The sequence below is a fragment of the Tachyglossus aculeatus genome, chromosome 4 (genome assembly GCF_015852505.1).
Source record: "Tachyglossus aculeatus isolate mTacAcu1 chromosome 4, mTacAcu1.pri, whole genome shotgun sequence".
In the NCBI taxonomy this organism is placed as follows: Eukaryota; Metazoa; Chordata; class Mammalia; order Monotremata; family Tachyglossidae; genus Tachyglossus; species Tachyglossus aculeatus.
This window is the reverse complement of record NC_052069.1, coordinates 88,623,219-88,640,736: the sequence shown is the minus strand read 5'-3', so window position 1 is coordinate 88,640,736 and position 17,518 is coordinate 88,623,219. Positions and strand designations below refer to the sequence as shown.

At 46.0% G+C, this 17,518-nt stretch overlaps 1 non-coding gene across 1 annotated transcript; it reads left to right on the top strand.

Moving 5' to 3' along the window:
- The first annotated feature begins 6,432 nt into the window (after positions 1-6,432).
- LOC119927575 lies at positions 6,433-6,560 on the top strand. The gene has a single exon (XR_005450567.1). It is a non-coding gene; the product is annotated as a U6atac minor spliceosomal RNA (small nuclear RNA).
- Positions 6,561-17,518: the final 10,958 nt, after the last annotated feature.

The window sequence follows — 17,518 nt, the reverse complement described above, 5'->3', positions numbered from 1 at the left end:
TGAGCCCCGTTTGGGACGTGGACTGTGTCCAACTTGATTAGCTGTCCCAGCGCATAGCACAGTGTCTGGCACTTCTCACCTCCTCCAGGAGGCCTTCCCAGACTGAGCCCCTTCCTTCCTCTCCCCCTCGTCCCCCTCTCCATCCCCCCGTCTTACCTCCTTCCCTTCCCCACAGCACCTGTATATATGTAGATATGTTTGTACATATTTATTACTCTATTTATTTTATTTGTACATATCTATTCTATTTATTTCATTTTGTTAGTATGTTTGGTTTTGTTCTCTGTCTCCCCCTTTTAGACTGTGAGCCCACTGTTGGGTAGGGACTGTCTCTATATGTTGCCAATTTGGACTTCCCAAGCGCTTAGTCCAGTGCTCTGCACATAGTAAGCGCTCAATAAATACGATTGATGATGACGATGGCACTCGGCACTTATCAGATACCATTAAAAAACAACAAAAAACTCCAGAATCCTTGCCGAAGCAGTGTTGCCCCGAGATCATCTTGTTGTGTTGCCCGTCTCCCGCTTCTAGACTGTGAGGCCGTTATCGGGTAGCGACCGTCTCTAGATGTTGTCCTTCCCAAGCGCTTAGTCCAGTGCTCTGCACACAGTAAGCGCTCAATAAATACGATTGAATGATCTGATAAGCTAGAGGAAGTGCTTTGGTTGCTAATCCCACCCATCACTTGCCCTGTTGACTTCTCTTTCAAGAGATAGCCCTAGATAAAGAAAATGCTAAAAAAAAAATAAGTCCCCTGCAGCCGGAAGCTTATGATTGCTGACTTTTTAACCGCAGGCTTGCTGCACTAGCTTTTGAGAGAAAAAGAATGAGCTTTCTTCATCATCATCATCAATCGTATTTATTGAGCGCTTACTATGTGCAGAGCACTGTACTAAGCGCTTGGGAAGTACAAATTGGCAACATATAGAGACAGTCCCTACCCAACAGTGGGCTCACAGTCTAAAAGGGGGAGACATTGAAATATTCTCCTCTCTCTGCCATGTTGTTTGAGCCCCGTGAATCTGAGCTTGTGGCAGGCGAGAGGGTTTTTGTTAATGACGGGCATGAGAAGCAGCGTGGCTCAGTGGGAAGAGCCCGGGCTTTGGAGTCAGAGGTCATGGGTTCGAATCCCGGCTCCGCCACATGTCTGCTGTGTGACCTTGGGCAAGTCACTTCACTTCTCTGAGCCTCAGTTCCCTCAGCTGTAAAATGGGGATTAAGACTGTGAGCCCCATGGGGGACAGCCTGATCACCTTGTATCCCCCCCAGCGCTTAGAACCGTGCTTTGCACATAGTAAGCGCTTAACAAATGCCAAATGGCATCGGCCACATGAATCTGAGCTTGTGACAGGCAAGAGGGTTTTTGTTAATGATGGGCATGGGAAGCAGCGTGGCTCAGTGGGAAGAGCCTGGGCTTTGGAGTCAGAGGTCATGGGTTCGAATCCCAGCTCCGCCAACTGCCAGCTATGTGACTGGCAGCTATGTGTGCTTCCCAAGCGCTTAGTACAGTGCTCTGCACACAGTAAGCACTCAATAAATACAACTGAAGGAATGAATGAATGAATGTGACTTTGGGCAAGTCACTTAACTTCTTTGGGCCTCAGTGACCTTATCTGTAAAATGGGGATTAAAACTGTGAGCCCCCCGTAGGACAACCTGATCACCTTGTAACCTCCCCAGCGCTTAGAACAGTGCTTTGCACATAGTAAGCGCTTAACAAATACCATTATTATTATTATTATTATCTAGATTTACTTCTATTTATTCTGATGACGTGACACCTGTCCACGTGTTTTGCTTTGTTGTCTGTCTCTTCTAGACTGTGATCCCATTGTTGGGTAGGGACTATTTCTATATGTTGCCAACTTGTACTTCCCAAGCACTTAGTACAGTGTTCTGCACACAGTAAGTGCTCAATAAATACGATTGAATGAATGAATGAATCTCCCCCCCCCAACCCTGATATGGGTCAGGTGCTGTGGTGAATGTTCTCTTCCTTTTTTGTGATGCCAGTGGCCGTCCACTCATTCATTCAGTCGTATTTATTGAGCGCTTACTGTGTGCAGAGCTCTGTACTAAGCGCTTGGGAAGCACAAGTTGGCAACATACAGAGACGGTCCCTACCCAACAGCGGGCGATCAGTGGTATTTAATTGAACACCTACTGTGTGCAGAGCACCGTATTATTAAATGTTTGGGCAACTATAATGGAAGAGAGTTGGTAGACGTATTCCCTGCCCACAGCGAGCTCACAGTCCAGAGGAGGAGACAGACATTAATATAAGTAAATTATGGAGATGTGAGTACGTGCTGTGGCTGAGGGAGGGGTGAATAAAGGGTACAAATCTAAGTGTAAGGGCGATACAACATGGCTCAGTGGAAAGAGCCCGGGCTCGGGAGTCAGAGGTCATGGGTTCTAATCCCGGCTCCACCACTTGTCAGCTGTGTGACTTTGGACAAGTCACTTCACTTCTCTGGGCCTCAGTTCCCTCATCTGTCAAATGGGGATGAAGACTGTGAGCCCCCCGCTGTGGGACAACCTGATCACCTTGTAACCTCCCCAGCGCTTAGAACAGTGCTTTGCACATAGAAAGCGCTTGATAAACGCCATCATTATTGTTAATCCCAGCTCCGCCACTTGTCTGCTGGGTGGCCTTGGGCAAGTCACTTCTCTCTGCCTCAGTCACCTCATCCGTAAAACGGGGATTAAGACTGCGAGTCCCATGTGGAATTGGGACTGTGTCCAACCTGATTTGCTTAGATCCACTCTGGCGCTTAGTTCAGTCCTTGACGCGTAGTAAGCGCTTGCCAAGTAGTGCTTAACAAATACCACAATTACTGTTACTATTACAGGGAGGAGTGGGAGAAGAGGAAATGAGGGCTTAGTCAAGGAAGGCCTCTTGGAGGAGATGGACTTTTAATAAGGCTTTGGCTTGGGTTTCGTATACTTTGGCCCCATGAGGGGCAAGGCAGTGCCGGCTGGTAAAATGACTTAATTCATTCAATTGTATTTATTGAGCGCTTACTGTGTGCAGAGCACTGTACTAAGCGCTTAATCAGGTCATGTGGGTTATGCTGCCCTATGCCGTCTCTTCAGATAAGCAGACTTGTGACTTGTTTCCGACTTGTCCTTCCCAAGCGCTTAGTATAGTGCTCTGCACACAGTAAGCACTCAATAAATACGATTGAATGAATGAATGAATGAATACGATTGAATGAATAAGCAAGAGAGAGACCCTGTGCCTCATCTCTAGAGAAGCAGCGTGGCTCAGCGGAAAGAGCCCAGGCTTTGGAGTCAGAGGTCATGGGTTCAAATCCCGGCTCTGCCAACTGTCAGCTGTGTGACTTTGGGCAAGTCATTTAACTTCTCTGGGCCTCAGTTCCCTCATCTGTAAAATGGAGATGAAGTCTGTGAGCCCCCCGTGGGTCAACCTGATCACCTTGTAGCCTCCCCAGCGCTTAGAACAGTGTTTTGCACTTAGTAAGCGCTTAATAAATGCCATTATTATTATTGTTATTATTATTATCTCCATATAAAGGGAGAGCTGGACTCGGCAGATATGATGGGGTCCTGAGGGCATACTCCTAGTGCAGCTCAGAGCACGTGGAGCCAGGAAGGACCCGTCCTCCCACTTTTTTATGGTATTTGTTAAGCACTTACTATATGCCAGGCACTGGACTGAGCACTGGGGTAAATATGGAAGCAGTGTAGCCTAGTGGATAGAATACAGGCCCGGGAGTCAGAAAGACTTGGGTTCTAATCCCGACTCTGCCTCTTGTCTGCTGTGTGACCTTGGACGAGTCACTTCACTTCTCTGGGCCTCAGTTACCTCATCTGTACAACGGGGATTAAGACTGTGAGCCCCATGTGGGCCAGGGACTGTGTCCAAACGGATTACCTTGTATCTACCCCAGCGCTTAGAACAGGGCTTGGCACATAGTAAGAACTTAACAAGTACCATCATTATTATTATTATTGTTCTACAAAGGAGACACAGTTCACGTCCCACATGGGGCTCGCAGTCTTCATCCCCATTTTACAGATGAGGTAATAATAATGATGGCATTTATTAACCACTTACTATGTGCAAAGCACTGTTCTAAGCACTGGGGTAGATACAAGGTAATCAGTTGTCCCACGTGGGGCTCTGTCTTAATCCCCATTTTACAGACGAGGGAATGGAGGCACAGAGAAGTGAAGTGACTTGCCCAGGGTCACACGGCAGACAAGTGCCAACTTGTGCTTCCCAGGCGCTTAGTGCAGTGCTCTGCACACAGTAGGCGCTCAATAAATACGATTGAATGAATGAATGAACAGACCCGACCCCTGGAGCCCTCTCCTCCTCCTCCCCCTCCCCATCCCCCCCACCTTACCTCCTTCCCCTCCCCACAGCACCTGTATATATGTATATATGTTTGTATGGATTTATTACTCTAGTTATTTATTTTATTTGTACATATTTATTCTATTTATTTTATTTTGTTAATGTTTTGCTTTGTTGTCTGTCTCCCCCTTCTAGACTGTGAGCCTGCTGGTGGGTAGGGACCGTCTCTATATGTTGCCAACTTATCCTTCCCAAGCGCTTAGTCCAGTGCTCTGCACACAGTAAGCGCTCAATGAATACGATTGATTGATTGATCCTTCCCCTCCTCACATCACCTGTATATATGTTTGTACGTATTTATTACTCTAGTTATTTTATTTGTACATATTTATTCTACTTATTTTCTTTTGTTAATATGTTTTGTTTTGTTGTCTGTCTCCCCCTTCTAGACTGTGAGCCCGCTGTTGGGTAGGGACCGTCTCTAGATGTTGCCAACTTGTCCTTCCCAAGCGCTTAGTCCAGTGCTCTGCACACAGTAAGCGCTCAATAAATACGATTGAATGAATGAATGGAAGTGGCAGAGCCGGAATTAGAAACCATGACCTCGGACTCCCAAGCCCGTTTAAGATACGTACCTAAGTGCTTAACAAGTCCCTCTCAGCCCCACAGCACTTATGGACATAGCTGTAATTTATTTATTTATTACCTCAGTGACCTCATCTGTAAAATGGGGATTAAGCCTGTGAGCCCCACGTGGGACAACTTGATCACCTTGTATCCCCCCACAGTGCTTAGAACAGTGCTCTGTACATAGTAAGCCTGCCTCCCCCTTCTAGATTGTAAGCTTGTTGTGGGCGCAAAACATATTCGATATAGTTGTACTCTCCCAAGGTGCTTAGTACGGTGTTGCACACACAGTAAGTGCCCAGTAAGTATGATTGGCTGAATCAATCAATCAATCAATCATATTTATTGAGCGCTTACTGTGTGCAGAGCACTGGACTAAGCACTTGGGAAGTACAAGTCATGATGATCATCATCATCAATCGTATTTATTGAGCGCTTACTGTGTGCAGAGCACTGTACTAAGCGCTTGGGAAGTACAAACCGGCAACACACAGAGACAGCCCCTACCCAACAGCGGGCTCACAGTCTAGAAGGGGGAGACAGACAACAAAACCAAACATACTAACAAAATAAAATAAATAGAATAGATATGTACAAGTAAGATAGAGTAATAAATATGTACAAATATATATACATATATACAGGTTGAATGAAATACCATGAAAAGAAAAGGCATACCATGAAATACCATGAAAGAAAGCAGCATGGCTCAGTGGAAAGAGCCCGGGCTTTGGAGTCAGAGGTCAGGGGTTCAAATCCCGGCTCCGCCACTTGTCAGCTGTGTGACTTTGGGCAAGTCACTTCACTTCTCTGGGCCTCAGTTCCCTCGTCTGTAAAATGGGGATGAGAACTGTGAGCCCCCCCGTGGGACAACCTGATCACCTTGTAACCACTCCAGCGCTTAGAACAGTGCTTTGCACATAGTAAGCGCTTAATAAATGCCATTATTATTATTATTATTAAAAGGCTACAAGGTGGGACGGATTTATTTACAAGCGAGCCTGTCGCACTGTTGTTGTCTTTTTAGCTCTGCTGTATTTTCTGTACCTTTCTAAATATCCCTCTTTTAAAGGCAAAGCCCCCCAACCAACTGGGGTTGAGGCAGTGCTGCTCTGCAGTGGCTTCTTTCTCGAGAACCAAGAATGGCCACGGTGCAGTGCCTGCCGGGTGACTGGCCAAGTGTCATTCTTGCTCTGCGGTTTGTACTTAACCAAGCAGCGTGGCTCAGTGGAAAGAGCCCAGGCTTTGGAGTCAGAGGTCGTGGGTTCAAATCCCGGCTCCGCCGCTTGTCAGCTGGGTGATGTTGGGCAAGTCACTTCACTTCTGTGGGCCTCAGTTCCCTCATCTGCAAAATGGGGATGAAGACTGTGAGCCCCTCGTGGGGCAACCTGATCACCTTGTACCTACCCCAGCGCTTAGAACAGTGCTTTGCACATAGTAAGCGCTTAACAAATACCAACATTATTATTATTATAGTGTGGTTGTATGAAAGGAGAGAAGGTTAGCACTCCCCTTGAGAAGGATGGAAGAGGCCCTAGTGGCCTATACATCACATCTATGGTTAAGACATTGCCACCTACTTTGTGGCATCGAATCAAGTTTTTCTATTTATTTTATTTCGTTAGTACGTTTGGTTTTGTTCTCTGCCTCCCCCTTTTAGACTGTGAGCCCACTGTTGGGTAGGGACCGTCTCTATATGTTGCCAACTTGGACTTCCCAAGCGCTTAGTACAGTGCTCTGCACACAGTAAGCGCTCAATAAATATGATTGATCGATTGATTGTAATTCTAAAAGATTTGTGTGTGTTTGTGTGTGTGTGTGAGTGATGGCCCTTGTTAAGCACTACGCGCCAGGCACTCAGCTAAGCGCTGGGGTAGAGACAGGATCATCAGATCAGACCCAGTTCCTGCCCCACATGGGGCTCACAGTCTTCACCCCCATTTTACAGTTGAGGTAACTGAGGCCCAGAGAAGTCAAGTGACTTGGACAAGATCATCAGATCAGACCCAATCCCTGCCCCACATGGGGCTCACAGTCTTCACCCCCATTTTACAGTTGAGGTAACTGAGGCCCAGAGAAGTCAAGTGACGTGTCCAAGGCCACACAGCAGACAAGTGGCAGAGCCAGGACTAGAACCCAGGTCCTCTGGTCTTCAGTTATCTCCTCTGTAAAATGGGGATTGAGTCTGTGAGCCCCATGTGGGACAAACTGATCATCTTGTATCTACCCATGGCTCAGTGGAAAGAGCACAGGCTTTGGAGTCAGAGGTCATGCGTTCGAATTCCGACTCCACCACATGTCTGCTGTGTGACCTTGGGCAAGTCACTTAACTTCTCTGAGCCTCAGTTACCTCATCTGTAAAATGGGGATTAAGACTGTGAGCCCCACGTGGGACAACTTGATCACCTTGTATCCCCCCCCAGCGCTTAAAACAGTGCTCTGTACATAGTAAGTGCTTAACGAATGCTATTATTATTATTATTACCCCAGCACTTAGAATAGTGCTTGGCGCATAGTAAGCGCTTAACAAATACCGTCATTATTGTTACTATTATTCTGACTCCTGGGCCTATGCTCTATGCCTATGGTCTTTTAGACTGTGAGCCCACTGTTGGGTAGGGACTGTCTCTATATGTTGCCAATTTGTCCTTCCCAAGCACTTAGTACAGTGCTCTGCACACAGTAAGCGCTCAATAAATACGATTGATGATATGCTCTATCCACTAAGCCACAACGCTTCTCCTGCCCGGCGACAGGGACGGATGTCTGCTAACTCTGTTGTACCGCACTCTCCCAAGCGCTTAGTCCAGTGCTCTGCACACAGTAAGCGCTCAATAAATACGAATGAACGAATGAATGAAAGGGGAGGAGGAGAGAAGCGAATCATCCTCACTGAAAGCAACCATCCGTCGCTCATCTTGGATGCTGTATCCAGGTGAATTCTTTGCAAGAGGTCGGGTCTCGTAAGCCCTTTTTCAGTCAATCGGTGGTATTTGCCGGGTGCTCACTATGTGCAGAGCACAGTACTCAGCCCTTGGGAGAGTGCAGTGCAACGGAGTTAGCCGACGTGTTCTCCGCCCGCAAGGAGCTTACCTTTCTGATTTCCGTTTTAAAAGCAGAACGTGAGCTCTGTGTTCTTCGGAGGACCTAAAAACTGGTTCAGAACCGGGGGACTCCGAGTTGTTATCCTCACGATCGCTCGCTGCATCGACGGATTCTGCAACAGCCCGTCATCATCATCATCAATCGTATTTATTGAGCGCTTACTGTGTGCAGAGCACTGTACTAAGCGCTTGGGAAGGACAGATTGGCAACGTATAGAGACAGTCCCGTCCCGCAGGGCAGAGTCCCAAGTGGGCCGGAGTATAAGGCTCTACGTGCTTCTGACTAAGCCCAACCTGGCTTTTAGGGGATGGTGCCCGTTTCTAGTGTCTCATGTTGATATTCACCCCAGCCCCACCGTAATCAATCAACCTATTTATTGAGCGCTTACTGCATGCAGAGCACCGCACCAAGTGCTTGGAAGAATACCATACAACAGAGTTGGAGTACTTTCGTAAATATCCTTACACTCTTGTAGCTCCCCTGTTCTCAAGCGGCATGGTCCAGTGATGAGCACAGGGCTGGGAGTCAGAAGGACCTGGGTTCTAATCCCAGCTCAGCCGGCTGTGTGACCTTGGACAAGTCATGGCGCTTCTCTGTGCCTCAGTTCCCTCTGTAAAATGGGGATCAAGACTGTGAGCCCCACACGGGGCAGGGACTGTCTCCAGTTCAATTATCTTGTATCTCCCCCGGTGCTTAGAACAGTGCCTGGCACATAGTACGTGCTTAACGACTAGCACAATCTATTTTAATGCATCTCTTCCTGTATGCTGTAGGCAAGGATTTTTGTCTGCCAAGGCTGTTGTGTTGTCATTTCCCAAGCTTTGCATAAATGAAGTGCTCATGCATAATAATAATCATAATAATAATTATGGTATTTGTTAAGCGCTTACTATGTGGAAAGCACTGTTCTAAGCGCTGGGGGATACAAGGTAATCAGGTTGTTCCACATGGGGCTCATAGTCTTCATCCCCATTTTCCAGATGAGGGAACTGAGGCCCAGAGAAGTGAAGTGACTTGCCCAAGGCCACACAGCTGACGTGGCGGAGCCTGGATTGGAACCCACAACCTCTGACTCCAAAGCCCGGGCTTTGTACTTCCCAAGCGCTTAGTACAGTGCTCTGCACATAGTAAGCGCTCAATAAATACGATTGATGATGATTTCCACTGAGCCCTATGTTAGACTGTGAGCCCACTGTTGGGTAGGGACTGTCTCTATATGTTGCCAATTTGTGCTTCCCAAGCGCTTAGTACAGTGCTCTGCACATAGTAAGCGCTCAATAAATACGATTGATGATGTGACGTCAATACCTTGATTGACTGCATGTGATCTTTAACTCCTTTTTCCTCTTTCTCCTTTCACACTCCTCAGCTTCACCTGTGGCTCTGTGGGCTTAAACTGAAGACGGGTTAAACATCAGGAAATAGATCAATCAATCAACAGTATTTATTGAGTGCTTACTGTATGCAGAGCACTGTACCAAGAAGTTGGGAGCGTACTATATAACGAAGTTGGTAGAAATGTTCCCTGCCCACAGTGAGCTTACAATCTAGAGGGGGAGGCAGACGTTAATCTACATAAATAAATTACGGTTATGTACATAAGTGCTGTGGGGCTGAGGGTGGGGTGAATAAAGGAATAATAATAATAATAATGATGCTATTTGTTAAGCGCTTACTATATGGAAAGCACTGTTCTAAGCGCTGGGGGATACAAGATAATCAGGTTGTCCCACATTTTTAGACTGTGGGTCCGCTGTCGGGTAGGGACTGTCTCTATATGTTGCCAAATTGTACTTCCCAAGCGCTTAGTACAGTGCTCTGCACACAGTAAGCGCTCAATAAATACGATTGATGATGATGGGGCTCACAGTCTTCACCCCCATTTTACAGATGAGGTAACTGAGGCCCAGAGGAGTTAAGTGACTTGCCCCAAGTCACACAGCTATCAACTGGAGGAGCCGGGATTTGAACCCACGACCTCCGACGCCAAAGCCCGGGCTCTTTCCACTGAGCCATGCTGCTTCTCCATCATCATCAATCGTATTTATTGAGCGCTTACTATGTGCAGAGCGCTGTACTAAGTGCTTAGCACTGTACTAAGCGCTTAAGCACTGTTCTCCAAGTGCAAGGGCGACACGGAAGGGAGTGGGAGAAGAGGAAACGAGGAGTTAGGTGGGGAAGGCTTCTTGGAGACGTGCTTTTAATAAGGTTTCGACGGCGGGGAAAGCGGTCGTCTGTCGGATATGAAGGCGGAGGGTGTTTCAGGCCAGAGAAAGGACGTGGGCACCTACTTGTTTTGTTGTCTGTCTCCTCCTTCTAATAATAATAATAATAACAATAATAATAATAATAATAATAATAATAATAGGATTTATTAAGCACTTACTATGTGCAAAGCACTGTTCTAAGCGCTGGGGAGGTTACAAGGTGATCAGGTTGTCCCACGGGGGGCTCACAGTCTTCATCCCCATTTTACCGATGAGGGAACTGAGGCCCAGAGAAGTGAAGCGACTTACCCAAGGACACACAGCTGACAGTTGGCGGAGCTAGGATTTGAACCCATGACCTCTGACTCCAAAGTCCGGGCTCTTTCCACTGTATATATGTATACATGTTTGTACATATTTTTTTAACTCTATTTATTTTATTTGTTCATATCTCTTCTATTTATTTTATTTTGTTAGTACGTTTGGTTTTGTTCTCTGTCTCCCCCTTTTAGACTGTGAGCCCACTGTTGGGTAGGGACTGTCTCTAGATGTTGCCAATTTGGGCTTCCCAAGCGCTTAGTCCAGTGCTCTGCACATAGTAAGCGCTCAATAAATACGATTGATGATGATGATGATGATAGACGAGATGGAGGCACAGTGAGTAGGCTGACGTGAGAGCAGCGAAGTGTGCGGGCTGGGTTATGTCAGGAAAACAGCGAGGTGAGTAGGAGGGGGCAAGGTGATCGAGTGCTTTAAAATCGACGGTGAAGAGTTTCTGTTTTCTGCGGATGTGGGTTGGGTATTAAGGGGTTACAGGTTCTATATTTCCAAAAAAGAAGTTAGAATTTAACTTCTAACTTAACTTAAGAACTTAAGACCAAGGGTGAAGAGAGTTGCCGTACAAAGGGCAGAATAAGAAAGCTGAAGACACCTGTATATATGTCACCTGTATATATGTTTGTACATATTTATTACTCTATTTATCTTGTAAGAACTTAAGAACTTAAGACCAAAGGTGAAGAGAGTTGCAGTACAAAGGGTAGAATAAGAAAGCTGAAGACACCTGTATATATGTCACCTGTATATATGTTTGTACATATTTATTACTCTATTTATCTTGTACATATCTATTCTATTTATTTTATTTTGTTAGTATGTTTGGTTTTGTTCTCTGTCTCCCCCTTTTAGACTGTGAGCCCACTGTTGGGTAGGGACCGTCTCTAGATGTTGCCAATTTGTACTTCCCAAGCGCTTAGTACAGTGCTCTGCACATAGTAAGTGCTCAATAAATACGATTGATGATGATGGTGATGATCGTTATATTCATCAAGCTGTCAGGACTTTTTTCTAGAAAAGATCAAACTCGGGTATTCCAACAGTTTAGGCTAGATTTGAAATTGGCATTCGTTCAATCAATCGTATTTATTGAGCGCTTACTGTGTGCAGAGCACTGTGCTAAGCGCTTGGAGGCCACTGCATCACCAGGTTTGTTTCAATCGTATTTATTGAGCGCTTACTGTGTGCAGAGCACTGTGCTAGGCGCTTGGAGGCCACTGCATCACCAGGTTTATTTCAATCATATTTATTGAGCACTTACTGTGTGCAGAGCACTTGGAGGCCATTGCATCACCAGGTTTATTTCAATCGTATTTATTGAGCGCTTACTGTGTGCAGAGCACTGTGCTAAGCGCTTGGAGGCCACTGCATCACCAGGTTTGTTTCAATCGTATTTATTGAGCGCTTACTGTGTGCAGAGCACTGTGCTAAGCGCTTGGAGGCCATTGCATCACCAGGTTTGTTTCAATCATATTTATTGAGCGCTTACTGTGTGCAGAGCACTGTGCTAGGCGCTTGGAGGCCACTGCATCACCAGGTTTATGTCAATCGTATTTATTGAGCGCTTACTGTGTGCAGAGCACTGTGCTAAGCGCTTGGAGGCCACTGCATCACCAGGTTTATTTCAATTGTATTTATTGAGTGCTTACTGTGCAGAGCACTGTGCTAGGCGCTTGGAGAACATTGCATCACCAGGTTTATTTAAAAGTTGACCTCATTTTCATTTGTTTAATCTACTCAGAGTCTGTTCGAGAGTGAAAAATCTAAACTAGGGAAATAGATCGCTTTTGTGCAATTGTCTCCTATAGTTTGGATTAGAAAATCAGTATGTTTTACTGGGAAAAAAATGTTTCCAAGCACAGCTCTTAAATACGGCCATCATTCAACCTGGGCTCTGATGTTGTTGGGTTTTTTTTTCCCCTTTTAATGGTATTTAAAGCCATCATGTGCCAAGCACTGTTCTAAGCGCTGGGTTACCAGGCTGGACACAGTCCCTGTCCCACAATGGGGCTCAAAGTCTAGTAGGAGAGAGTACAGATGAGGTAACTGAGGCCCAGAGAGGTTGTGACTTGCCCAAGGTTGCACAGTAGGTAAGTGGCAGAGGCAGAATTAGAACCCAGGTCCTCAGACTGCCAGGCCTGTGCTCTTTCCGTTAGGCCGTAACTTTGCGGGGAAAAAAAGGCTTTAGGATCGTGCATTCTGTCTAGTGTTATCTGGAGTTAGGGGCAAGGAGTATTTCTAACATAACTAGTGATATTTGAGTCCCATTTTGGAAACATTTCCTTCAACTTATGAAGAATAAGAAGATAAGAGGGCCTCAAACTAACCTTCCAGATCCAGCTGGTGATTTCCTTGGTTGGGAAACTTCTCCGATCTCAACCCTCCCCAGTAGCCAGTCGGCTTTTATGGATACATTGCTCTTCAAAGGGCAGATTCTTTGATACATTTCCTGGAGGGAAGGGTAACTTCTAGTTCTCTCCGGTCCTAAAGACACGTGTGAGGTTTCCTCTTCGGAAATGGTTCAAACTCCCATCAGATGAACTCCTTTCCTTTAATTCCTCCAAATGCGCTGGCATCATTCCTGAGCCTTAATTGTTCCGGGTCTCCCTTCGCACAAGGGGCTCTGGGTGCGCGTTTCGTTTTTTACGCTGCGGGAACTGTGACAATGTGCACGGTGAGTGGGAGCAAGGAGATTTGTTTTCACAGGATCTGGGATTCATCCTGAATGGAAACGACAAATAGTCTGGGTGGTTGCAGTTTTTTTTTGTTTTTTTTTTTGATGGCATTTATTAAGCCAAGCTAATAAGCCAAGCTATTAAGCCAAGCTAGCTCTCTTCCTCCCTTCAAGGCCCTGCTGAGAGCTCACCTCCTCCAGGAGGCCTTCCCCGACTGAGCCCCTTCCTTCCTCTCCCCCTCGCCCCCCTCTCCATCCCCCCCATCTTACCTCCTTCCCTTCCCCACAGCACCTGTATATATGTATATATGTTTGTACATATTTATTACTCTATTTATTTTACTTGTACATATCTATCCTATTTATTTTATTTTGTTAGTATGTTTGGTTTTGTTCTCTGTCTCCCCCCTTTTAGACTGTGAGCCCGCTGTTGGGTAGGGACCGTCTCTATATGTTGCCAATTTGGACTTCCCAAGCGCTTAGTACAGTGCTCTGCACATAGTAAGCGCTCAATAAATACAATTGATGATGATGATTAAGCGCTTACTATGTGCAAAGCAAGTTCACGCAATATAGCGATTGTTCTTTCAATCCTTCGCTATTTTGTTTTGATTTCTGGTAGGATGGCAATGAGGGCACATCGCTCCTACTGAGACCACCAGAGACATCATGTGGCTACCTTGGTTGGCATCACCATCGGGTTTGCTGTTTATTTTTATTTTTAAAAATAAACACTTCCATAGCTTCTGGAGTGGGAGGAAACAATTTAAATGTTTCCTAGGGGTCAAGCACTCTACTAAGAATGGGGTAGATACAAGATAATCAGGTTGAACGCAGTCCCTGTCCCATGTGGGGCTCTCAGGCTACGTAAGAGGCATTTAATGCTTATTTTACAGAGGAAAGAAATGGAGGCACAGAGAAGTCATGAGTTGCTGGAGGTAAAACAGCAGACAAGTGGTGTTAGAATCCAGGTCCTCTGACTCTTAGGCCCTCGTTCTCCTCGGCAGGAAACGCTGCTTCCTCCAAATACCCCAAAGCAACGGCAGGCTTGTTCCAAAATCAAATTTCTTTACTGTTTTTATAATTACTGTTGTTAATGTATATGTTGCCAATTTGTACTTCCCAAGCGCTTAGTACAGTGCTCTGCACACAGTAAGCGCTCAATAAATACGATTGATTGATTGATGATGATAGTACTGGTATTTAAGTAGCTACTATGTGCCAGACAAGTCTACTAAGCGCAGGGTGGACACAGTCCCTGTCCCACATGGGGCTCTCTGTCTTAATCTCCATTTTACAGATGAGGCAACTGAGGCCCAGAGAAGTGAAGTGACTTGCCCAAAGGTCACACAGCAGACAAATGGTGGAGCTGGCGTTAGAACCCAGATCCTCTGACTCCCAGACTTGTGGTCTATCCACCAGGCCACGCTGCTTCTCCTTTTACGGTTAACTGTCCTGACTGTTGCTTGGAAGAATTGTAAAAGAGAAGCAGCGTGGCTCAGTGGGAAAGGGCACGGGCTTTGGAGTCAGAGGTCATGGGTTCAAATCGTGGCTCAGCTGTGTGACTCTGGGCAAGTCACTTCACTTCTCTGGGCCTCGGCTGCCTCATCTGTAAAATGGGATGAAGACTGTGAGCCCCATGGGGGACAACCTGATCACCTTGTAACCTCCCCGGCGCTTAGAACAGTGCTTTGCACATAGTAAGCGCTTAATAAATGCCATTATTATTATTATTATTAAAAACTGCAAAGACCGTGAGCTCCACGTAGAACAGGGACTATATCCAACCCGATTTGCTTGTATCCACCCCAGCGTGAGAAGCAGCGTGGCTCAGTGGAAAGAGCCCGGGCTTTGGAGTCAGAGGTCATGGGTTCAAATCCCGGCTCCGCCAACTGTCAGCTGTGTGACTTTGGGCAAGTCATTTAGCTTCTCTGTGCCTCAGTTACCTCATCTGTAAAATGGGGATGAAAACTGTGAGCCCCCTGAGGGACAACCTGTTCACCTTGTAACCTCCCCCAGCGCTTAGAACAGTGCTTTGCATATAGTAAGCGCTTAACAAATACCATCATTATTATTATTATAGTGCCTAACACACAGTAAATGCTTAACAAATAACACAGTTATTATTACATTGCTGTAGTCACTGTAAGCTCATTGTGGACAGGGAATATGTCTGTTTTATTGTACTCTCACAAGCACTCAGTACAGTGCACTGCACACAGTAAGCGCTCAATACAACTGACTGTTGAATTGGCTTGATGATCATTATTGTTGTAGAAGTTCGTTTCTGTGGAGTTTTCACGACTATTATGCCTTTCCCCACCTTTACACTGTAAGCTCAAAGCAGGCAGGCGTCCTTTACCCTTTTTCTTGTCTATTTTCCAGCTCCCGGAGCAGTGCCGTGCAAAAATAGCTTGCAAATATTGCTCAGACCTTCACGGAAAGGTGTCTTCGATCCTTAAAGCGTGGCTCACTGGAAAGAGCCCGGGCTTTGGAGTCAGAGGTCATGGGTTCGAATCCCGGCTCCGCCACATGTCTGCTGTGTGACCTTGGGCAAGTCACTTAACTTCTCTGAGCCTCAGTTCCCTCATCTGTAAAATGGGGATGGAGACTGTGAGCCCCACGTGGGACAACTTGATCACCTTGTATCCCCCCCAGCGCTTAGAACAGTGCTCTGCACATAGTAAGCGCTTAACAAATGCCATTATTATTATTATTATTATTATTATTAAAGATTAAGCTTTATGTATTACATGCTCCGGGGCACAACAAAGTGGGCAGTCAAAGGCTATTGCTACCGCAAAGCACATGGGTAGGTAGAAAACAATCACGATCAGACCCAAGTGATGTTGGTCTGGGGGTTGGAGGATTTGGATTCTAATCCTGCCTCTGCCACTTGCCTGCCGTGTTAACTTGAGCAAATCACTTAACTTTCATCCCTCGGTTTTCTCCTCTTTCATTCAATTGTATTTGAGTGCTTATTGCGTGCAAAGTAGCTGTAATATGAGGATTAACTACCTATTCCCCCTCCTACTTAGACTTTGTCCAATCTGATGATCTTTTACCTACCCCAGTGCTTAGTACAGCGCAAGTGCTTAAAACGTTATTATTAATCAATCAGTGGTACTTACTGAGTGCTTAATGTTTACAGAACACTTGTAGTGAGAAGCAGCAAGGCTCAGTGGAAAGAGCCCGGGCTTTGGAGTCGGAAGTCATGGGTTCAAATCCCGGCTCCGCCAATTGTCAGCTGTGTGATTTTGAGCAAGTCACTTAACTTCTCTGTGCCTCAGTTACCTCATCTGTAAAATGGGGATTAAGACTGTGAGTCCTCTGTGGGGGGATTAATAATAATAATAATGATGGTATTTGTAAAGCGCTTACTATGTGCAAAGCGCTGTTCTAAGCACTGGGGGGTTACAAGGTGATCAGGTTGTCCCATGTGGGGCTCACAGTCTTAATCCCCATTTTACAGATAAGGTAACGGAGGCACAGAGAGGCTAAGTGACTTGCCCGAGGTCACACAGCCGACAAGTGGCGGAGCCAGGATTCGAACCCATGACCTATGACTCCAAAGCCCGGGCTCTTTCCACTGAGCCGCGCTGCTTCTCTAAGACTGTGAGCCCTCTGTGGGACAACCTGATTACCTTGTAACCTCCCCAATGCTTTGCACATAGTAAGCGCTTAATAAATGCCATTAAGCATTTTAATAATAATAATAATAATATTATTATTATTGGGAGAATACGGTATAACAGAAGTGGGCAGACGTTCTCAGCTCACAAGGAATTCACAGTCTAGTGGGGGAGGCAGGCAATAGTATAAATAAATTATGGATATCAATCAATCGATCGTATTTATTGAGGGTATGTGTCTTAAGGGCTGTGGGCCTGAGGATGGGGAAAGACTTCAAGTGCATAGGTGACACAGAAGGGAATTACTAATCTAAAAGGGAAGAAGTCACTTATCCACACTTGACGGATGATGAAACGGGCGCACAGGGGTGAAGTGATCCGCCCAAGGTCACACGGCAGGCGGTGGCTGCCCTGTACCTGAGAAGCAGCACGGCCTATTGGAAAGAGCAAGGGCCTTGGAATCAGAGGACCTGGGTTCAAATCCCAGCTCTGCCAATTGCTGGCTGTAGGACCTTGGGCAAATCACTTGACTTCTCTGTGCCTCAGTTTCTTCAACTGTAAAAGGAGAGTTTGATATCTGTTTTCCCTCCTATAATCTGGGTGAGCCCCT